Here is a 26,629-nt window from a genome sequence, read left to right as displayed (position 1 = left end):
ATGATTATCATTTAAACAACATGAGAAAGGGTAATATCTTTAGATAGAAGTCCATGTAAAATCTAGCCAAGGACAATGAGTACTGCAAAACTGGTTGTAATATCTGGAAATTAACAGCCTCTAGTGTTCAGTCTTCATCATTCATTCCAAGTAGAATTTCAGTACCTGGGATATCTTTCCTTTGTGATTTTTCTTCAGAGCCTGTTTATGAACTACTTAAATAGCAATCACATAACAGGTTTATTGAGTAATAGTTTGCATAACATGCAATTAATTCATGTTTAGCATATACTTCATGTAATTTTTCTGTGTATTCAGATTTCTGCAAACAATAAGTTTTTGAAGACTTTCATTCCATAAAGAAATCTTACCACTGGGAGTCAGTCAGTAGCGCAGCGGATTAAGCGCAGGTGGCGCAAAGTGAGGACCGCTAAAGGATCCTGGTTCAAGCCCCTGGCTCCCCACCTGCAGGGGAGTAGTTTCACAGGCGGTGAAAAGCAGGTCTGCAGGTGTCTATCTTCCTCTCCCCCTCTCTGTCTTCCCCTTCTCTCTCCATTTCTCTCTGTCCTATCTAACAAAAATACAAATAACAACAATAATAACTACAAAAACAATAAAAATCAACAAGGGCAACAAAAGGGAAAACAAATAAATAATGAAAAAGAAATCTTACCACTGTCACTTCCTCTCGCTAACTGTAAAACTCCCAGCCCTCTTCAACCACTAAAATATGTTCCATTTCTGTATATAAATATTATGGATGTTTCATCTGGATGGAAACAGACAATACACCATAGCTTGTGACTTGCTTTTTTCACTTGAGCATATTTTCAAAGCTCACCCTTGCTGTCCCATGTTATTATTTCAATTGTTTTCACTGCAGAATTGGTTATCTTAGTACAAGGCTATATATTATACATTCTCTTTAACTATTAATATATGTTCTGGTCATCTACACTTTGGAATTTGGTTTTTGAGAACTGTCTTCAAGATTTGCTCTGTCTCAGGGAAGGCTATTAGCAACTGTTACTTTGCTGGTCTTGCCTGGACTAATTGACCTATAACTTAGTTTGCAGTATCCACAGACCTACCAAACTCTTATTTATTGCTTGCTATCAAATATGTCCTGCTTTTATTGTGGATTTATATTTGAATTTCCCAGGCCCTGTTAGAAAATAAGTCAATTTCATTCAGAGAAATTTTGAACTCTCTGCTCTTATGACCTAAATCAGATTTGATGAAATCAGTCAGCTTAGGTTGGGAACCATGGTTCACTTATCTCAAAATTACACTTTGCTTTGTCAGTAGGTTGTAGGTGGTATGTGGTAGTCTCTGATTCCCGTGCTTTCCTTTTCCAATATAGGCCTTCTACCCTGATAATAGATAGCAACAGCAAATGCTGGAGAGGCTGTGTGTGTTGGGGGGCAGGGGAGTAAAAAGTCTCTACTCTTGCACTGCACTGCTGGTTGGAAAGTCAACTAGTCCAACCCCTATGGAGAGCAGTCTGGAGGACTCCCATGAAGCAAGAAATGGACCTACCTTATGATCCAGCAACTCCTCTCCTAGAGATATATTCTAAGGAGTCAAACATACCCACCAAAAAGATTTGTGTATACCTATGTTCATAGCAGCACAATTTGTAATAGCCAAAACCTGGAAGCAGCCTAGGTATCCAACCCCAGATGAGTGGCTGGGAAAGTGTAGTATATATACACAATGAAATACTACTCAGCTATTAAGAATCTTAAATTCATCTTCTTTACTTCATCTTGGATGGAGTTTGAAGGAATACTGTTAAGTGAAATAAGCCAGAAAGACAAAGAGAAATATGGGATGATGCCACTCACAGAAGTTGAGAAATAAGAACAGAAATGGAAACACAAAGCAGAACTTACACTGGGTTTAGAGTGTTATGTCAAAGTAAAAGACTTGCGGGGGGGAGGGGGGTCGATTCTCAAGTCTGCTGCAGGAGGTGAGGGTGGGGAGAGAGATCTTTATGGTGGGAATGGTATTAAATTATATTCTTATTAACTTTACAAAATTATTTATTAAGTTTTAATATATCAGGGGAAAATAAATTAGCTATGTCTCAAGTTCATTAACTTAATTTTGGAGTATAAATTCCTTTAGTCTAAGCGCTTAGTGTTTCAGATTTGTAAACTGATTGAATTCTGATATTGAGCTTAGATTGTTAAAGCATTTCTAAAAATATTTTTTTTATTTTTCTTGCCTCAGGTGTTATCGCTGGGGCTCAGAGATGGCACTATGAATGCACTGCTCCTAGTGGCCATTTTTCATTTTTAAATTTTCACTGAATATGACAGAAATAGAAAGAGGAGGGGGATAGAGAGAAGGAGAGAGAGAAAGACAGAGATACACCTGCAAACCAGCTTCACCATTTGTGAAACTTCACCCTTGCAGGCAGGGAGCCAATATCTGTGACCTTAGGAGAACTACTGCAGTTTCAAATGGAGGGAACAAGGACACAGAATTCTGGTGGTGGGAACAGTGTGACAAGATGAATGGAATTGGTTAGTTAAGGGCACTATGGGATGATTTACTCCATATACGGAATATAGGTAATTGAAACACATGAACTTAAAGAGAAAAAAACATATATATATATTCAACTCTTACCTATGAGCTTGGGAGAACTATGATGGTTACTGTTGGAGGGGAGTAGGGTGGAAGCACACATCTTTGGTGGTAAGACTGCTGTAAAATTATACCCTTAGTGTCTTATAGTCTTGTGAATCATTATTAAATAATTAATAAGTGTTAAAATAAGAGTAGTAAAAAAAGGAAAGCAAAGGAACATTTTAAATGTTGAAAAGATGAATGTAATATTCCTGGCCAAAAAAAAAATGAATAGTCATAAAATGTAACAATGCATTCGGTATAAGTATGTTAGGTCATTCATTGAGTACCATTAACATTTTTCCAGTAGGGAAATTTTTAGAAACTGTTAAGTAAAATGGAAATTAAAGTTTAACTTCTCCTTATTCAGACACACAAAAAAGTATCTTCTAATAATCTTTAAACACTAAAGAAATTAGAAGTTCATTTAAGTAAAGGCAAATCTTCAAAATAAATGATCAGAATATTTAAATTGAAGAAGAGTTTGGGGGACAGGGAAAATAACTTAAAGGTTATGCAAACTGTCATACCTGAAATACCCAAGTCCCAACTCAATTTGCTGCACCACTATAAGCTAGCGCTGGGTACTACTCTGGTAAGAATAAAATAAAATAAAATAAAATATAAAGTATATGATAAAATTACTAGACATGAGATTAGTTAAGCTGGACAGAACACAGGACTTGTATTACTGATCCACCTGATTCAATCTCTGACACTGAAAAAAAAATTTTTCATTATTTAAAATGAGGAATATTTATAATCCATTACATGTATATCCAAAACACCTTTTTCTCAAAACCAATCATTTTTGATAATTTTTAATCTCTATTTATTTATTTTTAACAGAGACAGAAATTGTGGAGGGAGGGGGAAATAGTTTGGGAGAGAGACAGACAGACACCTGCAGACCTGCTTCACCACTTGTGAAGCTTTCCCACTACAGGTGGGGACCAGGGGTTTGAACCTGGATGCTTGCACACTATAATACCTGGATGCTTGCACACTATAATACCTGGATGCTTGCACACTATAATACCTGGCCCCCAATCACTTTTTTACCATGTATGAAGTACATGTAGAATGTATATTATCTTACACATTGCTGCTAGCTACCAAAATATTAATATAGCTACTAACAAACAAGTGTTTTATATGTAAGGGTATGTTTTCCATGGTAATTATTTTCTTCATCTGTTCACTTATTTCTGTACAGTTTTCTTCAGTACTTTCTTAATGTCTTTGGGATTCATTATATTGTAATAGACAAAAAATATAAAATATAAAAGCGCAGAGAAATCATGTTCCAACAAAAACAATATGCAGAGAAAGGCTTGTATGATGTATCTTGCTAGAAAGCCTTAGAACCCACAGGATGCAAAGTCCACAATTCTAAAGAAATCTGCAGATTTTTCAAAACTTTCATAGAAAGGCATGACATTCTTCCAGTTATATTTGAAATGCAACTCAAGAAATTTCTCACATAACATCTTGTTACAATTACTGTTTTAGAGAAAATAAGTTTTGGACTATTGTTTCTCCAAAGAATCAGTTGTTTCTATTTAATCACAGGATGAAAACCATTTAGCTTATGATGCAGACTAAATGGTGTCAGCCCAAATTTCAGGTAAGGTAGTGTAAACTTAACATCATCTCAACTTCTGTACAATACACCCCTCAAAATTATTCCTAAATTTTCTTTGTGATGTATAGAATATGGTGATACTTATTTTATAACTGAAAGAGGGTAATAGTCCAGTCTAAAATGTTCTAATTTTCAATCCCAAGGTCTTTTTCTAAACAAATGCATTTAGGTTATAGTTACTTAAAGTCATTACTTACCCTTCATATCCAACAGTTTGGAAGAAAGAAAAAAAAAAAAAACTTAATGGATGTCTCTGCTTCAAGTTTCTAATAAACACCCTGACCATTTCACCCATTTTGACAACACTAAGAACAGAAAGTTTCTCTATCCTAGGCTTTTAGCCTTGTTCCGTGATTAATTATCATGCCATATCAATACAATAGCAGTTCAGTTTAATTAGTTATATGGCTTTCCAGACAGCTGAATAAAGGACTTCATTTTTCTTCATGGGATCTATGCCCTAAGAGAAGTAAACTTTTCTAGGATGAGAGTAATTTCTAAGCACTTTGACAAAAAAGAAAGATCTAACAATATGGAACATAACGTGTACAAAAAAAATCTTAGCAACATAACTTCAAACTCTTAAAATAATAATAGAATGAAGGATAAAATATTATAATTAACGAAGACATGAATTAATCTGTAATTGTGTAAACATTTATTTTACTTATTTATTTAATATGTGTGTGCACGTGTGCGTGTGTGTGTGTGTATTTGTGTGTGAGAGAAGGGGGGAAGGGGGATGAATCAGAACATCACATGTGCCATACCAGGGATCAAACACACAACCTTTGACTTACATGTCCTATTTATGACCACCATATATCTATGATTTGAGAAAGTAATCAAAATTGTTATATTAAATAAACCTAACCACTTTTTTCTAAGAATGATTGAGAAGAAAATCAAATATACTTTGGAAAGTACAGAAATTTTTTTTTCATTCCAATATTATATGAGAAACCATTCAGTGTTTTTAAAATTTCTGATTCAAGGATTCCTCTGAACAATGGTGACAGCTATGGTCCCCGTTGTGTTTAACTATGCTTTTAAGTTGTCCATGCATTTCCAAATACCCCATACTCAAACCAGACCTGTCATAATAAACTCCAGATTAATACATTTCATACTGAACTTCTTGTAGACCACAGTATTATCCATGGTGCTAAGAATTCTACTAACACCATCAGAAGTAGAACCATACATATTTGGAGAATGTTTAGGTAAATGTTGGATTATTTCTTTTTAATTTTCTCAAAATTCTTATTATCCTAAGGCATAATGAACTACTGGGAATTGACTTAGTTGTAGTAAATATTTCCTAATTTTGCTGTTATTTACCTGTAGGATTCTTCCACAATCTAAAAAACCTCTTTACATCTTGAAAAATAGCAAAGTTTTACAGAACGCAATTTAGGGACAAGCGCCTTAACCTAGAAGATTTTTTAAATGTTTATTTATTTATTCATTCCCTTTTCTTGTCATTGTTTTATTGTTGTAGTTATCATTGTTGTTATTGATGTCATTGTTGTTGGATAAGACAGAGAGAAATGGCGAGAGGAGGGGAAGACACAGAGGAGGAGAGAAAGATAGACACCTGCAGACCTGCTTTACTACCTGTGAAGAGTCCTCCCTGCAGGTGGGGAAGCTGGCGGCTTGACCTGGGATCCTTAAAGTGATCCTTACACTTTGCGCCTTGTGTGCTTAACCAGCTGCACTACCGACCGACTCCCTCCTAGATTTTTTAAATGGTATAACTTAGGGCATGATTATAAACTAGAGAGGAGAAAATCTTGAAATAGAAAACAATCCATGAATTCCATAAACAAAAATTGATATTAAAACTCCCTACCTTATCAACAGCTTTTTTTCCTCCTTTTTTCTTCCTCACTCTCTTGAAATGTCTAGAGATCTCAATATTTATTCCTTAAACACTTGAAATTTCCAAAGCATTTCAGTTCTTCATGGTCTCTTATGAATAATATGATCTTAGCACTCTTTCTAAGATCACCTGAAAAAAGGATAGATCCCAGAAGAAAGTAGTTTATGAAAGCGGTAAATGTCTTATGCTCTTAAACTTCAGAGATTAATAAAGAATGCTTTTGGGTGGGCATCTGGGCAAGAAAAATGCAGAATCCTTATACACACTTTCCTGTACCTAATATACCATTGTATATAATCAGGAATATATGCCTGATTTTTGTTATATTAACAGTACATACTCAGACAGATGGGGTGAAAGAATGATAGCATGATTATACCTAGTCCATCTGTACCTATTTCAGAAGAGAAACTCTCTCTTAAGTGTAGCAGCTGGTTTATCTCTCTTAGACACACACATACACACACACACACACACACACACACTCACTCACACTTCAGAGATAAAATACAAGAGTATGGGCATCTTTCTATCCTTAGTGCCTCGCATGGTATCTGGAATATCCTAACTACTCAATAAATATTCACTTTATTCAATTAAAAAAAATAAAATAAACTCACCATCAATGAGGACTGTCACTACTTGTCCCTATAGCATGAGTGGTAAGGATACTTTCTTGGTGTGGTTACCATATTTCAAAATTGTATAGTAAAATCAATCAAAACCTGTTTAATATGAACTTTAATTGCAAGAAGTAACATTTTGTCCTTAATAGTTCACTCTGGATTTAGAACTATCATTGTTGTTTTTCAGTGCGGATGTCTTGACCATACATTATTTTATTAATCTCAGGCCAAAATTTTCATTATTTTATTTCAGTTACGAATATATGGAGAGAGAGAGAGAGAGAAAGACAGAGAATCAAAGAGTGGGAGATACTATCCAACCAGTGCTTACCCCAGTGCTGTGGGACTCAAATTCAGGTCAGGTCACACAAGGCAAGGCACATATTCTACTGTCTGAGTTATATTTTACCCATAATTGGTTCTCTTTTAAAAGCAAAACCATTTTGTTTTATTTGCATATTATTGATATTCAAAGTTACTATGGCTTTACCTTACTTGTAAATTAATGTTATTTGTTCAGTTACTGCTTTTTTTGTATGTTTTTAGAACGTATTTCTACTCAATTGGTATTTCTGGGTAAATTATACCTCAGATTACTGGCAGTTATTTTGTGCTTTGTACCAGTATCTGATCTTTTGTCTTTCTCAAAAGCATATAGTTTTACCCTTCTACCTTACTCACTTCCATTGTTGGTTATTTGCATGGATTTAAAACCATTTCAGCCTCTTTCCAAATCTCTTTTTATCTCAGTTTTTCTCAACCTTAATCTTTTTCCAGTAATAAGTCTGTAATTCTACCTTTATATTCTTTTATTCCCCATGAATTTATCTCTAATCACAGGCATTTTCTTTTCCTCCGTAAAGCCTGCAAAGTCCTGTGTTACTATTTATTCTGTGTGGTTCTCAGATTCAGTAGATCAGCATTTTTATCAGCATCCAGGCTACACAGACTCAGTTTACAGCTAAGCATTCTACCTATAGCTATCTCAACCACAGGAGAGAAAGAAAGCTGTGCAAAAAAGTTGGTGTGACGAAGCGTTTTCAGACAATATTATCATTTGGCACAGGCATCAAAAGAGAAAATGTTAGACTAGAAAGCTGGGTGTTGTGATTCTCCCTTCTTAGTTTAAAGTTTCAGAGTCAGATCTTAGTTCAAAGTCCTAGAACTTTGGTCCTTACCTTGTTTTGGATTCTCTGTTAGGAAGCAGAGCCTTGACACTGAATATCCAGTTTGTTCAAACTAGAACTACAATCTCCCAATGCTAAGTTCCTTGTTGATAATTCCTGAAAAACCATTTGCCAGGAGCCTGCTTGAAATAACTGTGGTGAGTCTTGCCTTCTCAAATGAACCCTCTGTGTTAAAGGCACTTCCTTTCCCTCCAGCTGCCTGTGTCTGACTCTCTGTTTAGGCTTCTTCCAGTTGTCTTAGGCGTGTTACTCACCTGGTTATCAGAACCTCTGCATTTACAGAGCCAAGAATTCCACTTTTTACCCAAACTATGGTTCTTAACCATAAGTGTGTTTAGCAGACATGAGCTGTATCTACTTTTTTTTCTTCCTGATTTTACATTGTCCTTGTATTTGATACTCATATATTCTTCTTTTAGTCCCCTCCCTCTCTTTTGTATTTGCATTGCTGGTATACTCACCTCTACTATTTCCCATTTTATTTGTGTCCTCTTGTAAGTTAAACTTTACTGAATCATTCACTCAAAAATATTTAGCAAATATCTATGACTGCACTGTTGATGAAATTACAGATTGGTAAAAAGTGACTGTTTTTTCACTGAATTGGTAGACTAAAATTTGAAAACAGGTCCACATGCCAAGAAGAAAATGAAATGGCATGATGTAACAGAGTGAGAGAGCCAAGGGATGGACAGAGTTATTTGACACTGTATTTTAGGACAATTCTCTAAAGAATCCCCTTGGGGAAAACTTCCATTAATCTCTATCTATCAGTCGTAAATATTGAAAAGATAATAAGGAAGGACTGGGCAGTGGCACACCTAGGGGAGCTCACACACAAACAAACACGGGAATCTGTGTGCAAGACCCCAGTCCCCACTTGCAGAGGGAAACTTCATAAGCAGTGAAGCAGTACAGAAGGTCTTTCTCTCTCTGTCTCTCTCCTCTCTTTTTTCTTCTTCTCTTCTCCTCTCAATTTCTGTCCTATCAAATAACTAAATAAATAATATTAAAAGATAATAATGTAAGTAGAAATCTGTGTGTGCTTATAGGCAATCATTATATTACCTAGCTATGATTATTTGAGAAAGTTCATTTCTCTCTCAGTGCCACTTTGTAATATTTACATTTTCATAAGGTGGTCAAAGAGTTTGCTTTATAAGCACCCTCCCAGATGAGTCACCTGCCAGCCTTTGTTCTTTTCTTCGCACACTAACTACATAGAACTACAGGCACCCAGTAAATATTTGGAGATTGAATTAAAACACTATTCCACATAACCGTAATCTAATTCACAAGCCATAGCGACTAAATTCATGTGTTATTTGAAAAGAAAGCAGTAATGATTGCATTATATTGTTCCTGGGGTTACTCACTAATGCAGGCTATGTTTGTAATTCCAAGGAAACTGCAAGGATATTTACCTGCAGTTTTTGCTTTCGTTACTTTGATCTGATAAAATAGTGGGAGGGTCACATGCTTCACAAATTTTTACTAAATAATTATCATCATCATGCAAGTCAAGCTCCTTGAGTTACTTTGCTAGTTGTTCTCCTGCATTGTCTCTGTCAATATTACAGGGTACAGGTTAGGTACATAGCTGCTATTTCCACTTGGAGGGTAGAATTAAGGAAACAAGGGTGGTTAAGAAATCTGGGAATCAGGCAGTAGTGCAGTGGGTTAAGCGCAGGTGGCACCAAGTGCAAGGACCGGCCTAAAGATCCCAGTTCGAACCCGCAGCTGCCCACCTGCAGGGGAATCACTTCACGGTGGTGAAGCAGGTCTGCAAGTGTCTATCTTTCTCTCCCCCTCTGTCTTCCCCTTCTTTCTCCATTTCTCTCTGTCCTATCCAACAACAAAGACATCAATAACTACAATAACAATAAAAAACAACAAGGGCAACAAAAGGGAATATATATTAAAAAAATTTTCCCCGGATTTCAAAGGGCTGTTTTAGCCCCAGATGTGTTTGGCCAGACAGGGAGCTACTGCCCTTTCCTGTGTTATGCAGTGATGTAGAGAAAAGCATCACTTTCAAAAGGAGGCATGTACATTATGTCTTTGTTGTCAGCTCTGAGAAATAGAGAGGAAGACCCACATGCTCTATTTACCTGTGAAACTGTGATGTTCAGTTGGTGTTAAAAAGGGTTGCTACTGGCCAACCACTAAGGGGCAGTGATACACAACAATAAACTCCTGTGGCTCTGAGCAGTGAGTCATGGCAGCTCCGAGTTCACTGCCAGGAAAAGAATTGAATCTTCTTGGCTTTATTTCTCAGTAGAGAACTGGAGCAGAAACAAAGCAAAACACTTTTTCTTCCCTCCACCCCCAGGATCTAGTTATACCCTTTACTAAGACAAACACATCACATTCAATTCTCCTCTCCCACAGCTGATGAGAGAGAAATACATTCAGAGTCAACCAGACCAGTTCCCATTACCCTAACACCAAAATAAACAGTGACTTTGTTTACGGATCTTTTTCTTCCTCCCCCGCCCCCTTTCCCATTGTCCCCTGATCACAGAGGCAAGCATGAAAAAGAAGTTCTCTTATTTTGTGGCTGAAGCTTAAGATTTTAAATGGACTATAATGCCTGGCTGCTTGGCCTCCAGCAATTAGTGTTCTGGTGGCTAATGTGCTCTGCACACTATCAGCTCCACAGCCTTTGCATAATATCCTCAGATACTGCTTTTATGGCGAGTTCAGAGTGGATGCAGGGAAATTGCTGTTAGAAAGGTTGGGGGGGTGGGGAATCCTTGCACTATACTTGACATGCTGTATTGATCTAGTTCAAAACTCAGCCATTACTGAGACAGATGGGGGAGCTCTGAGACTCTCAATCCAAAAATTACATCAGCTATTGCTGATGCTGCTGCAGATGCTGACAATAGCTACAGTCTGAAAGGCAGGGTTTACATGCCTGAATTAAATTGTTTTGATTAGAACCTTTAGGAGAGAAAGTCATAAGGTACAGTTTTATTGACTACTTGCCAAACAACACAGACCCATGCACTGTAAGCTTCTTTTGCTCTTGTAAGTCAAGCACTGGCTAGGCTTTTCTTTTCTAAGGTTATGGACTTGGAGTGTAATATATTATCATTTACTCTGATTTATTGCACACATAACATATTAGGGAGTGGAATTAATTCTCCAATGTTTCTGACCTCTGTGTATATACTTGCTGGCTTGTTAGCTTATTTCCATACAGGAGGTGTTGGTATTATTATGATAAAAACTTCTTTGATAATTTGCAATCCAGTAAGTGTTATGGCCAACAAAGGTAGTCCAAAAATTCATCACTAGTTCAAAGGAGTCAGATTGCAGTGAGATCTTATAAACTGCTATATTAATAATGCCTCCTTCCTTTTTCTGCTCTTGACTGAAGCATATTTTTTCCTACATAGCTTTCCTTTAATCTGTTGCTGTTTTCTTAAACAAAGAAACAAACAAACAAAAAATGCACTTCAGTGCAATCAGCTAAACAAAATTTGCACCAAATATTGTAAAATTTGTATTTTACAATCTTTTTTCACTTTTTGGGGGGGAAAGCAATTTTTGGTGATGCTCTTTTCCAACAAAATACTTGGAAGTTTTTCTTTCTACTTTCTTAACTTGACACAGGGGGCTCAGAGTTTTCTATTGTAGATAAGGTTGAGCATCTACAGGGCTTATGGTGAGCTCTACTGGCATTATCCTTGCACGTTTACTGTGACCACATCAAAGCAAATATCATACTTACTTTTTGTGAGAACATAAAACTAAGGGCAGATATAAAAAGAAAGCATATATGTACATATGTATACACATATGTATGTATATCAACTATTTGATATCACCAAATTGCATGACTTACATACAGTATCTCATCAGATGTCAACATTTTCAATTATATATATATATATATATATATATATATATATACATATATATTACTAACAAATATATACTATATTAAGTATGGACTGGTTCACTAGACTTTTGATCTTTACTAATTCTACTACTTCTAACATTATGTTAAACTAATTGCTCTATTAATAAAATAATGTAAATTTCCTTTAGGATTTTATAAATTATTCAAGAGGTGTAAATCCATTGTTGGTATACATGCATTGATTATTATGTATGTATGCATTATTCATTATTATTCAGAACATTTAAGTGAATATTAAAGTATATATTAAAATGCCAATGAAGAACAGACATAGGTAGCTGAGTAGAATGATTTACTTCGCATAACAAGGGCCTATTTTAAAAGAAAATCTATTAATAAGAATGGCAACACCAGTATTTATGGAACAAATTCTGCCTCATAGTACTCTATGTTTCATAATTGTTCTTAGTATGCAGACACCACTAAATTCTAAAAGTCATGAGATGTAGGGGGTGGTGTCTCAATTTTTAATAACGCATTTGAATGACAAGTTGCCTAGCTTTCAATTTATATGCTGTGGGAGAGATAAAGTTGGAATTAAATCTTGGATTTGGGGTTAACTCTAAATTATAAGACCTAAAATTATAATTTTCATCATGCAATCTGCATTAACAGATACCCGCAGATGCTAATTGCTGAGTACCTGTCATTTTTCTAAATGATGTGGCTCAATATTGCTGCAATTTACACCGTGGAGATTTATATCATCATTACTACATACGTTAGATTAAAAGATTACTATGTTAGAAAATGTTTCTTTATTCACAAGAAATTGTAGGTTTGATGGTATGAAATTTGCTTAGTTGGACAACTTACTTCATCTAGTTGCACACTTGAGAATTTAAGGCTGTTGCGTGCTAAGAACTGTGTAGTTGTTCAAAGGCACTGAAAGAGTGAAATCCTGTCTCTGGAGTAATGCATTCAAGAGGGTCATAAACATTGATATAAATGGAGCATCGTTTATTATATCATTCTCTCTCCCACTGTGTTTTTGAGAGGAAGTATTGGCACTTACTTTGTAACAGATTTGATCTTCTGTTCTCTAAGGAAATGCTGCCACTGGTCTTATTTACTCTCTAAGCAACAAATCCTCATAAATTGTAATAGTTCTCAAGACAGTCATTTACAAATTTAATCAGGGATGATTTCCTTGACTTTTTCAATTATCCACAAATTATATTCACACCCTGTAGAATACTAAGTCTTAGACCAGAGACAGTGAGCTTCCAATCAAAAATAAATAAATAAATAAATAAATAAATAAATAAATAAGTAAGTAAATAAAAGAGCTGGGAAGGGATATTGTGGCCCAAGGAGAGACACTGCAGTCAATGCAGGAGTAGCAAGTCTCCCCTTGGATTTGAGCAATGATACAATGTACTGATTCTCTCATCACTTCTTTTTAAATAAATTAACTGTTTGAAACTAAAACTACACGGTTAAAAAGTGGATAGATGAAAATATGTTTGGGGGCTTGGTGGCTCTGGTGCATGATAGTAGAAAAGGATCTAAGTTGGGGTGAGAGCATTTTGCCAATAAGCACATTGAAAAGATGAGAAATTGTATCCATGTCAACAACTATGCTATGATCAATAAAGGAAAACTCAAGCAAAGAGTTAGCTCATCAGACAAAGTACCTGCCTTGCTATATGTATACCCCAGGAACAAGCCCAGCACTACATGGAAATGTATGACCCTATGTTGTCCAGGATTGGAGGGAAAGGGAGAGGGAGAGGGGGAGGGGGAGGGAGAGGGAGAGGGAGAGGGAGAGGGAGAGGGAGAGGGAGAGTCTGACAAGGGGATGCTAGATCACCCTTTTTACCAAGAACTTTATTGCCTCCCACTGATAAAATTAATGAGTCAAAATAATTAATAATCACAGAATGCTAACATAAGTGAGGATTTACCTAGTTCAAATTCAGGTTTTTTTAATATAACCAGACCTGCATTTTTTCCTGCCTCCACTATATTCAAAACATGTCCTTACAAGAGTATTGTAACTTCAATAGGATTCAGTCTATTCAAACGTAAAATGAAATGATATTGATACATCCTTCATATAACTTTTGCCAGAATTAAAGGATATTGTGGTATTAATACTGTTGAGAAGTCTAGATACAGTTAGAACCCAGTATGTTATAGTTATATTGATAGTTTATCTCTTCGTAAATGAATCCACTTAACTTGAAAGAGTCTAAATAATTGCCAAAGATCATATTCAGAGTAGAGTTAGCCTCGGGGTTTGAACATGTGTCACTTTCTATTAGACTCCTTGTTGCGGCAATATGGTGATGTTATATTCCTTAAGAAAATTAAATATAAATAATTTTCTGAGGGGACTGGGCAGTAGCACAGCAGATTAAGCCCACATGGCACAAAATGCAAGGACCAGCAAAAGGATCCCAGTTCTAACCTCTAGCTTCCCACCTGCAGGTGTTGGATAGTATGCCAGCTCCCCCTGGCTTCTGCTTAACCATATGCCTATATAGGGATAGATTTAATCCCATTCAAAGCTTTGGTCTATTTACATAAATCACTTTTACATTTACGTAAAGCACCACACTCCCTCCAGGGCATTGGTGGTTTAGTGGTAGAATTCTCACCTGCTCCACCCCCTTTCCTTGTCACACCCTGCTCCTCTCCTTGTCACACCCTGATCTTCCACCAGTCACTTTTCGCTCCACCCTCTCTATATCACATCCTGTTTCCCCCCTACTTGGAGAGTATAAAAACAGCTGCTCTTCTGATTAAAGACACTTGGAAATTGCTTTCCGGCTCCGAGAGTTCCAGAGTGAATCTCCTGCGAAGTTAGTGGGCACGAGTTCCTGATCCCTCTCCCACGCAGCAGCCTAGATCAGCTCCAGTTGAGTTCTCTCCAACCCAGAGAGCACTAGCTCGGGAAGAAGTACCCTCAGGCTATCCCGGCATGCAGGGGGGGGGTCACTTCACAAGCAGTGAAGCAAGTGTGCAGGTGTCTATCTTTCTCTCCTCTCTGTGTCTTCCTCTCCTCTCTCGATTTCTCTCTGTCCTATACAACAATAACAATGGCAGTAATAACAATAAGTGTAACAAAATGGGAAAAATGGCCTCCAGGAGCAGTGGATTCATAGTGCAGACAACGAGCCCCAGCAATAATCCTGGAGGGAAAAATAATAATAATAATTTTCTAAGCAGGTTATTTACTGTTTACTGGAGATATAAACATTCTGGCACTATTTCAAGTAAGGATAGAGAGGAGTAGAGACCTGTCCTCTGTAGACATTACCATAGAAATTTAAGAATGTTTAAAGCTTAGTGTAAACAGTTTTTAGATTTAGACATAATACTATTGGACATTGACGCTGGATGGAATCGAGATGCCTCAAAAACCAATACTCAACAAGACTGAACTGATTTTAATTAGCTAAGTTAAATATCCTCAAGTCAGAGACAAGAGCAAAGTATTCATGAGAATTGAAAGAATAAGATTTCTCTTCCAAAGGTAGCATAAGGGAGGGATACAAGTTGAAGCTTGTATTTGGTTAAATTTTGCTCTCTACTTTTCATTTATTTATTTATTTATTCATTCATTCATTCATTTAATTTGCCTCCAGGGTTATCTCTGGATCTGGGTGAATCCACTGCTCCTAGAGGCTGTTTTTTTTTTTCCATTTTTGTTGCCCTTGTTGCCTTTCTTGTTGTTATTATTGTCACTGCTGTTGTTGCTAAATAGAAAGATATGACTTTCAATCTTTTATAAACTAGAATGATCCAAAGTATACACATTTTGAAGCTTTGGAGCCCTTGCTTATCTATGAAAAATATGTGTACATATATTTGAGTTGATAGACACTGATAAATAGTAAAGGCCACTTATTGAGAACTAAATTAAGGGGCCAGACCCAGGTGCACCCAGTGCCGCACACAAGTTACCATGTGGAGAACCCAGGTTTAAACTCCTGGTCCCCACCTCACAAGTGGTGATGAAGTTGTACTCCCGGTGTCTCTCTTCCTTTCTCCCTCTGTCTCCTCACCTACTTTCAAATCCCCTATGTTCTATCAAATAAATGAAAGACATGGAGAGAAAAGAAAGAAAATTAAGTGCATATATGAAACAGTAAGTCTTTGAGACATAGTGATATTTCAGTTTCTTGCCCTAGCTGTTTTAAAGTGGTATTTTGTATTTTCTTTCTTTATTTCACTCTTTGGTTTGTTTGTTTGTTTTTGTTTTTGGATTCCCCAATTCCTAAAATTAAGGAAAAAAGAAGACAAAATATGATCTCATATGCTGATAAAGACTAGGCTGGGGAATGTCATTTAGTCCCAGAATGAAGTGGTTCTGCTAAATAACCCCATAATAGAATAGATGTCTTACCCCATCACTGTAGACTGTTTGGTCTTATTAAGACTCTTATTACTCTATCTAACAGAATCTTTCTACATTTTTATTGCTGTGAATGTAAATTCTGGGAATTTAACAGATAATGAAGAACATGAATGCCGGTGATACTTTTTACAGGGAAGTAAAACAGTGTCTTCATAATTCAGTAAGAACTAGAATGTGTCTTCAAATAACTTCCATCTCAAAGTCTTTGATACAGCTATGTCACTTCTTTTCAATGAAGTGCCCATTTTTCAGGTAACTTAAAAATTGCCTAGTATATATTTTTCCCTTGCAGCATTTACTTTGCTCTGAGAGTCTGTCCAACTGAGACATCTGTTTAGATATAATAAGCTTTACTCAGAGCATAAAAGGTGCTTTCTGTATCAGTCATACTTTTGTAATTTAATACGGCACACACAAATTTAGTAAATCCTAAATACTTCATTTTCTGTGTCCTGTTTGTATAATTAAAGCAATTCACACTTAAAATCCACCCACACCACATTCAGAAAAAAAAAATATATATATGCTTAGATAGATGCCTTCCAATTTCAACACTGTCATTTTTTGTTGTTCTTGCTTTAAAGCCGGTCTATCACACAGGCATGACTGCACTGCTTCCAAACTATTTATTCACTGATAGAAAGAGAGAGCCCAAGATAGAAAAAGGGAGAGACATGGTAATTTCTCCTGGTGCTGTATTACTCCCAAGTGTTTATTAGACTCAAACCTATACCATGTTCTTAGCAAGACTCCAGTCCTACTTCGAGAGTTAAAAGTACAGAACGAAAGAATGAAGCTAGACCATCACTTAACTCCATACATCAAAATTCATGAAAAAACAAGGAGTTAAATATTAGACTTGAAATTCTAAAATAAATGAAAAAAAAAGCATAGGTGAAACACAACATCAACTGTGTATTTGGCAACTTAATCCTTCGAGCTAGGGAAATAGGAGAAAAGCAAAGCAAAAGAGACTGTATTCTATTAAGAAACTTCAAATGAAACCTTCACAAAGATAAAAAGCAACCAAGCAAGTGGGACAAGATATTTGTACACCACATGTAAAACAAGAGCATCCTATCATAAATGCGTAAAATGGCTCAGAAGCAAAATAACAAGCCACCTAATGAAATAGTGAGCAATAGCTCTGAAGAGAGTTCTCTAAAGAAGTCGTTTAGGTGGCTCACAGCCATGTGAAAAAAATGCTCCACATCATTTGTCATTATGGAAGCAAGGTAAGACTGCTCTGAGGTATTAGCTAATAGTAGTAACAATGCTATTAGATTCAACAAATTTCGGCAAGGACGTGGAGAAAAAGAAAACCTGCTACGCTATCAGTAGGAATACAAACATGGGCAACCACTATGGGAAGCAGTATGGGGAGACATATAAAAATAAAAATACCTTACAATCCAGAAATATATCCAAAGGATATGCAAGCATCAGTTCCAAAGGAGATAAACACCTTAGTGTTTATAGTTGCACTAATTGCAATAGTCAAAATATGGAAATAACCTAACTGTACAATGATAGATGACTGACTAAAGAAGTTATGGGATTTATATTCAATGAAACACAACTCTACATTCAAAAATCATGAGTGGGGCTGGGTGGTAGTGCAGCCTGTTAAGCCACATGGCTCGAAGCCAAGGACCTGCTTTAAGATTCCCAGTTCCAGCCCCAGGATCCCCACCTGCAAGGCAGTTTCTTCACAAACTGTGAAGCAGGTATGCAAGTGTCTATCTTTCTTTCCCTCCCTCCCTCTGTCTTCTCCTCCTCTCTCCATTTCTCTCTTTTCTATGCAATAACAATAACAGCAATAACGATAACAACAAGGGCAACAAAAATGGCCTCCAGTAGCAGTGTATTTGTAGTGCAGGCACTGAACCCCAGGGATAACCCTGGAGGCAAAAAAAAAAATCATGAGGCTGTATAATTTAGAAGAAAATGGATAGAACTGGAGGCAGCTACATTAAGTAAAGTAAGTAAAGAGGTGAAGGACAACTAAACAACTACTACATGATGGTTTCTTAGGCTAAATAAGTGAAATTGAAAAAAAAATAACTGTGTCCTGTCTTGGATTTTGGGAGAAGTGTAATCATTACTAGGAATATTCAGGGAAGGGAAAACATGAATTTTGTGAAATGTGTGGTGACTCAGTATAAATGGGGGGCAGAATTATACGTCTAATTCTTGTAGTTTTGTAAAACTCCATTAAATCAAAATAAAAGAGAAAAAATGAAAATCACTAAAACACTCATTTTCTGCTTTTGTATACACATTAAAAGACTACTCATATAAAGTAATATAATTTACATTCTCCTATCATTATTTATGAAACCTTCCAAACTGAGATCATGGGTTGGAACCAAAAACATTCAGATGATTCATCTACAACATTTCCAATATAGGTATGTATAAAAAAAATACAAGAGTATAGTCATCATTATTATCATTATTCTGTTAACTGTTATTTTAAAATTCCAGTAGAACAAATAGTGTTTCCTATAGAGTAAAAATATGAACCTCTTCCTGGCCTAAGTTTCTCTTTTAGTTGTGGAAGGAAAACTAAAGGTCTCTCTTGTAAAGCAGGTAACCAACAGATGTGTGACCCCACCCTGCCCTTTCTCTCTGATATACCTGTCTGTATCTCTTGCTAAAAGTAGGTACACACTCTATATCACCCCAACCACTTACAGCTTCTCAGGGCACAACTCTATGACCAGTTCTTACAAGTGCTCAACAGTACTAGAAATTGGGTAGAAAAGTTCAATTTCAGGGTGTAGTTGAGGAAATCTACACAGCAAACAGACTAAAAGCTAGTTCCTTCAATTTAGGCTTTATCAGAATTCAAGGTACTGTTTTGATATTCATCTGTCTGATCTCTATGTTTCTTAAATGATTTTAACTAGAGCAAAGGGAGGAGGGTTGCTAACTTTTGTTCCCTTTTCAAATTGCAGCAATAATTCACTTTTATTTATATTTAAATTATTGAGTATTATAAGTTATATTGCTTATAGATGTCTCTGAATTATGACCCAGTGTTTCACAAGTACTCAATTATTTACCTCTATAGAAAGTTATAGTTTTCATTATATGTATAATAGCTTTATTAACATTTCATTACCTAGACACAAATGAATATTAATCAATTCTCAAACAATGATCATAGATAGCAGATGTAAGTGACAAGTTTTGCTGGGCTAGCTTCACAGGCAGGAGACAGACGACCAGGGACTCATGGCTGAGCTGGGAATGCAGTTCAATCTTTATTGATGAGCGGGGATGCAGTTCAACAATCTAATCTAATCTCTCTTCATTAGAAAGCCCTGTCTTTTATGTCTCCTGAGGCAGAAGTGTCAGGAAGAGGAAGTACCTAGGTAGGGGGTGGGGAGAAGGAAAATAGGGAGTGAACCAGTGGGGATTAAATCAATGAAAACAATGATTATGTGAATAGACCACAGCCTCAAGCAATATAACAGAAGGGGTCTTAAAAGCAGAATTTAGAAGCATACCAACAAAGTTTCAAGAAATAAAATCAAATAACATCTAATTTATCAGAGGATTTGGAAGCAAAGAGTGTAAATTGTCTTTCTTTTAAAGTATCTTGATTATTTCCACCCCCAGAAAAATTACAGTACTACCAGATTTGTAGTTGAAAGAGTTCCAAGTCTTTCAACCTTTGTGTGTTATGACAGATTTCTCTATCCTTTATGTTCCAAGAACAGCTTAGAATCACTAGCCATGAATTTCCTTGATTCCTCATGAATTCAGTCATATAAACAAAGTATTGTGTATGTAATACTTTAAAGCTGTAATATCTTGGCACAGATTAGTTTCAAGGATCTTTAACACGCCTTTAATATATTCACAATAAATCATTAGGAAGTGAACTTACTTCCTTTTTCAGAGTCATCACTCATTGTTTTTCTGTAGGAGTGAGTAGCAAAAGGAAGGTGTTTTGGTGGGTAGTGTGTAGGAATTGGCATGTGTGAGACCCTGGATCCAAATCCTGGTACTTTATATACTGGAGCACAGCTCTGCTTTCTCGCCTTTCCTCAAAGTGTATATATAAATCTTAAAAGACATGAAGAATAAAAGAAAACAACTCAATAGGAAATGAGAGAAAGAAGAGGAATTTTCAGATTCTGATGACTTCCTCTAACTCCCTCTTGTATCTTTCTGTTCTTCAAATATAAATTGATTTATTATCTGTAGGCCAAGTGCTTTGAGTTCATTTTCCATTTATGAAAACCCAAGCATGCAAATATTCTTGTGCTCTCAGACATGCAAGCTCAATTTAAGTTATGTCACTAAGGAACAAAGGCAATTAAATTAGCCTTCCCTATACTCTTCAAGGCCTTTCTCCTGACCATACCACTTTATTGATAATTTGTCTCAAAAATCATGTCAAGAGAGTTCAAGATCAAGTTCCTATGGTACTCACCATCATAAGCCTCACTTCATCTCTGAAGGAAAATTAAAAAAATAAAAAAGGCTTGGGTAAGACTTGCTTCCCTTATTCCCTTGCATTCTCGTAACATCTTTCCTCTGGAGTTCTGTATCTCTTCATCAACATTCATGTACCTCCACTCTAAATATAAACTTTCATTTCCACTTTAAACATCATTGAGGTGATCTTGCCTATGAAAGGACAGTGATTAGAACAAGTAAATACACCTAATGCTACCTTCAATTTACTTTCATTGTTGACCATCCTTGATCAGCTTAAGTGTTTAAATCTGGAAAAAGTCTAAATAAAAAGAAAGAAAAATCATTGTTGCTATACCTTGACTAACATACAACTATTTGGTGAATGACACAGACTTAATGAATAGAGGACATAAGTTAACTAGAATTTTGAAATGATATTTGAGCCACAATTAATGTACCGAAGAAGGGTATAAATACCATCCTTTTTAAAATACTTTTTTTCAATTTATTGAAGAGGTTAAAGGTTTATATTATAGCTTCTGGCACAAAGGTATAACCTCTTATCTCACCATGATAGGTGTCTGTAAGACACTCCCCTGCCCCAACATATGTCCTTCTCCATCATCATACATAAATACCCCGACATTTATTGATTGCCTTACCTTCATTTTATTGATTGACTTATTTTTTTTATTAAATGCCTTGTTAAAATAAATGCATTCCGCTCCCCAAAGTCTGAGTCTACTTATATATTTTCTCTGATGACTGCAGAATAACTACAAACTACAGCAATATAATCAAATACATCAAGACATATCCATTCATATAAACCTAGGCAAGTCTTCAAATATTAGATATGATGGTGTTATTACTCTGGTAAATTTATGTACTATAAAGTGAGCAATTTTATTATTTGGCTTTATGTGATTATGACATTCTGTTTAAGAATATCATAATTAATATCTTTTAAATGATAAGGGGGATTCATAGTTATGAAAATCAGTATTCATATAATGGAAGAAATGTGAAAAATTCTCATTGCTCTCAGTTGGTTCTAGCAGAGCAGAAATGCTAAACTGTCATTTAATGTGTTTAATGTGAAAATTCCTTTTTTATTTTTAGTGATTTAATAATGATTGACAAGATTTTGAAATACAAGGGTACAATTCCATAAAATTGCCTTCAAAGAGTTATTTTTCCCACCCCACCCCCCTCCATTGAAACGTTCCCTATTCTTTATCCCTCTGGTCTAGGCCCATAATATCTATGTGAGAATCCCAGGATTCCTTGACTAGGGACCCAAATAATGAGGTGGCCTGGTGATGACCAAAAGGATCATCATTAAAGTGTTCTGGTCTTTGTCCTTATCCAGCTTCTGCAGTCCTTACTTTCTCTGATAGGGTTAGACTTATAGTGATTGAGGGAAGTGAAATTGGAAGTAGGTAAGGAAGATATCTTGGTGTAAATAGAAAATGTTTAAGTACTTTATAGTGTCTTTTTTTAGGTCTTTCTACTTGTTTGCTACACTTATTGAGTCACTGTGGACAATTGCACACTTTTACTTTAAGGTATATATTTTCCCCTAACTTATGCATACATGTGCACAATTAATTTGGTTATAATAATAATCATCTTCTTTTGCCTTCTTAAACTCTAAGTCAGCAAGGAATCTTGTTGGGAGATTGTGCAGATGTGGTTGATCATTGGCAGGGCCCAGAAACCACCATATTTCCATGCAAGTATTATTATTTACATATCAATCTTCTCCTTTGTCTTAGAAATGACTAAAGTTCTCCCTACCACGTTATCCCCTCAGGGTATTGCTAATTCCCATGAGTGAAAACCATTGCAACAGTTGCTAAGGATGCTTCCATCTTCCCAGCATGCCTTTTGACTCTCTCCACCCCTTTTCCTAGACATTTCTGTTTCCGACTTGCCACTTCCAGTATTATCCCATAAAATCCACTTCTGTTCCTGGTTTCACTCTTTTTTCTCTCCCGTGTCCCGACCTGGAGAAGGGCTGACGTGCAGAACAGGAGGCTGCCATTGCGGTTTGGCGTCACATGGCCTAACCTGCTGTGCTCAAGCCTGACTCTGGGGCCCTGCATCAATAAAGAATTTTATTACCATGCCACCACGAGTCCCTGAATCCTCTCTCCCACCTGCAACACTAGCCTGGCAAAATCTTCCTCATTCTCTCTAGAACCTGTATTTCTCCCAGTCCTGGAACTTCTGGGATTTTGCTTGTTTTCCTTCATGCTTCTCTTGATCCATCCCATTTGATACTGCATCTGCTGATCTCAACCAAATAAATGTAACCAGTACCACCTTGACATGTCTCACTTCAGACTGTGTTCAGAGATTTCAGGCCTGGGATGGTGACCCTCCAACTCCAATACTCTGGTGAGACCTTTCCAAGTTCATAGGAGTCTTTAATTGCATTTTGGGTGGTGCACATCTTCACAAAGTTACAGAACCTAGATGTATCACTTTTTTTTGTTAACCCTTCTCAATCAATCTGTGCAACATGACAAGAAGAAATATCAGAGAAACTGCCCATCAGACTATGGCATAGTACAACTATCTAGTATATGGATTAAAGCCCAGTGGGGAATCACTTGGTGCATTGGCATGTACTATCATTGCACAAATGAAAAGGTAACATGTTAAATGAAATCTTTTCAGTTATTCATTTGTATTTTTACAGAGATTAAGATTACTTGGGAAATGATGAAGCTGAATGACTGAGAGAGCCTTATAAATATTTAGTGATACCAGTAGGATATGAATGGTTTTCTCCACAGTTTATATTACCAGATTGAGCCTCTCCACCCCCTTGTTACTCAGAGAGGCTGTTCCTAGTGATACTAGGAATAGGTAAGAGTTCTGCTAACTATTCACAATTGTTGAAGTAACTTACCTAAATTCTTCTGACCTATCTTCTAAAGAGGTCATTCTTTCAAGCAGTAGCTTTAGCAATTCACTTCAATTTGGAGGAAATGAGTTTTTGTTACTTGACTACCCCATTCTTAGAAATACCTCTAGCTTGCCAATAGAAAGGCCCATTTGGGGTTCAGTGACTGAATAAAGGAGATTTTTTTTTCAGTCACCAGAGATTCTTATCTTTCAATAGAGCTACTTTCCCACCTCTTCTTTCCTGGACAATTCCCAGACTCTCTTTTACAGTTGTATTGTTTGAAAACCATTACCTTTAGTAATAGTATGAGGATTGTGATCTAAAACTTGACTATAGCCATTTCAAAGTGCTAAAGTTAGTGGTAATGTCACCTCAGTGACTAAAAGAACACCAACTGAATTGAAATGTTCTCTTGTTAATGGAGGAAAAAATAAACTCTACAACTTCAGGGAGAGTGAGCAACAATGACTCTCACATGCAGGGAACAGCGGGAGCACTTCCACACATACAGGTTGAAATAATCATGTCTTGGTCATATTGGGGATGGATTTCTATTAAGAGGTGATATCGGTCTTTATGCTATAGAATTTGGGGCTCTCAAGAGGAATTAAAACAACTTTCTGTGAAATCTGGGTACCATTCGATAAAGGATCCCTAAATGGCCTGAGGGACAACTCTGACACATTTCCTAATATGTCGGAACAGAATCAGAATTTGACATCAACCTCCAAATGGCACTAGTTCGGAAAGTCATTTTTCTAATTAACTTGGCTATTTCCATATTACTATTTTTATATTTTATACTTGTTGCCTGTCACCCTAATTTAAAGTCACCTTGACAAGGGCACTATTTGGGTTTCCATTTTTAGTCCCTCTCTGTGCCTTTGTGTTTTCTGTCTTTTTGATTCTAGTTATAACCTCAACTAGCTATAGAAATAAAAAATATATAACAGATCATGACATATACAATTGGAATCCTGGGCATGCTGTTTCTTATTAATGTATTATACATGTTATTCCTGTAATTAATGATGACACTGTTAGAAAAGTAAGCAATATCTTCCAAAACAAAATTTAGATTTTTATATAATGATAACTGTTCTGCTGCTATCATCTACTCAGAAGAAAACAATTCCTTTACCCAACTTCTTTTTATTATAATTGTGCGTATCTTGTTTAAATATTTAGTTATTTACTTTTATAAAAGAGAAAGAGATAGAAATCAGAACGTTGGTCAGCTCTGGCACATGTAGTGCCAGGAATCGAATTAATTTCCTTATTCATCCAAGTACTATACCTTTGTGCCATCTGTCTACCCACACTATGAACTATTTTTACAGAATAATGGTTATCAAATAAAAATAACCATTCAGGAGGCCTGGGAAGTGGTGCACTGGGCTAAGCGCACATAGTATTAAGCACAAGCATATGTGCAAGAACCCTGCTCCTAGCTCCCACTCCCCTGCTGCAGCCAGAATGTTTCACGAGGTATGAAGCAAGTTTGCAGGTGTTTCTACTTTTCTACCTCTGTAGCTCTCCATCCTCTCTCAAAATCTCTTTGTCCTATGAAATGAAGAGGAAAAAAAAAAAAAAACAAAAAACAATGCTGTCGGAAGCAGTGCTAGCAACTAGAGGCATGAAATAAAATAAATAAAATATAAACATACAGGAGCTCGGAATTCTATTTCTTAACAAAAAGTAGATTCCTATAACTTTTGTCTGTGTAATTCTGAAATGTTTCAACTATTTAAATTTTATTCTTACAAGGGAATATTTCTGGGTATATAGGATATTGTTATATTAAGTTAAGTTCAAAGCCATTCTTTTTTATTTTTATTTTATTTTATTTTCTATTTTTATTGGGGGATTAATGTTTTATAGTTGACAGCAAATACAATAGTTTGTGCATGCATAAAATGTCTCAGTTTTCCACATAACAATACAACCCACACTGGGTCCACTGCCATCATGTTCTAGGACCTGAACCCTACCCCCTACCCCTGAGTCTTTTACATTGGTGCAATACACCAACTCTATTTCAAGTTCTGCTTAGTGTTTTCTCTTCTGATCTTGTTTTTCAACTTCTGATTGTGCATGAGATCATCCCATATTCATCCTTCTGTTTCTAACCTACTTCATTTAACATGATTTCTTCAAGCTCTGTCCAAGATGGGCTGAAATTGGTGAAATCACCATTTTCAATAGCTGAGTAGTATTCCATTGTGTTTATAGACCACAACTTGCTTAGCCACTCATCTATTGCTGGACACCTAGGTTGCTTCCAGGTTTTGGCTATTACAAATTGTGCTGCTATGAACATAGGTATACACAAATCTTTTTGGGTGGGTGTGTTTGGTTCCTTAGGATATATCCCCAGGAGAGGAATTGCAGGATCACAGGGTAGGTCCATTTCTAGCCTTCTGAGAGATCACCAGACTGCTTTCCACAGGCTTTGGACTAATTTACATTTTCACCAGCAGTGCAGCAGTGTTCCTTTGTCCCCACAACCTCTCCAGCATTTCTTGCTGCTACCTTTTCTGATGTATCTCATTGTTGTCTTTATTTTCATTTCTCTGACAATCTTCTTTTAAAATAAATGTTCATTGGAGTCGTATTTTCATAAGAGTATATAGGTAAACTTTATTTTTACTTATGGATTCTTGAAAGAAAGTATTGCTGTTTTAAGACAATAGCTGTTTCCAACATACTGTGTGCCGCGTGTGTGCTTGCACATGCGTGCACACACAAGCACAAACACACACACACATTCAGAATGTAGCACTCTTGCACAGTGTGGTATGTGTTTTGGGAATGCATCAGAAAGAATTTCTAAACTGTATATTGGCATGTGGAAAGGGAGGGTGTATTATCAGTGATATTGAGATATTAATTATTCAGCTTTGCTGTCATGCATTATGAATAATGCATCTGACATTCAAAGATAGAACACCACTTTCTGTCAGCATGCAATGCTCTATGAACATATAGGAATACCAAGACATCA

General features: G+C 36.2%; 1 pseudogene; it reads left to right on the top strand.

Annotated features, from left to right (window-relative positions):
• Nucleotides 1-26,629, top strand: part of LOC103125244 (NEDD8-activating enzyme E1 catalytic subunit-like) — a 135,477-nt pseudogene that overhangs the window by 3,827 nt on the left and 105,021 nt on the right.

This window comes from Erinaceus europaeus, chromosome 3 (genome assembly GCF_950295315.1).
Source record: "Erinaceus europaeus chromosome 3, mEriEur2.1, whole genome shotgun sequence".
Classification (NCBI taxonomy): Eukaryota; Metazoa; Chordata; class Mammalia; order Eulipotyphla; family Erinaceidae; genus Erinaceus; species Erinaceus europaeus.
The sequence above is the reverse complement of the archived record's forward strand: the minus strand, read 5'-3'. Positions and strand labels throughout refer to the sequence as shown.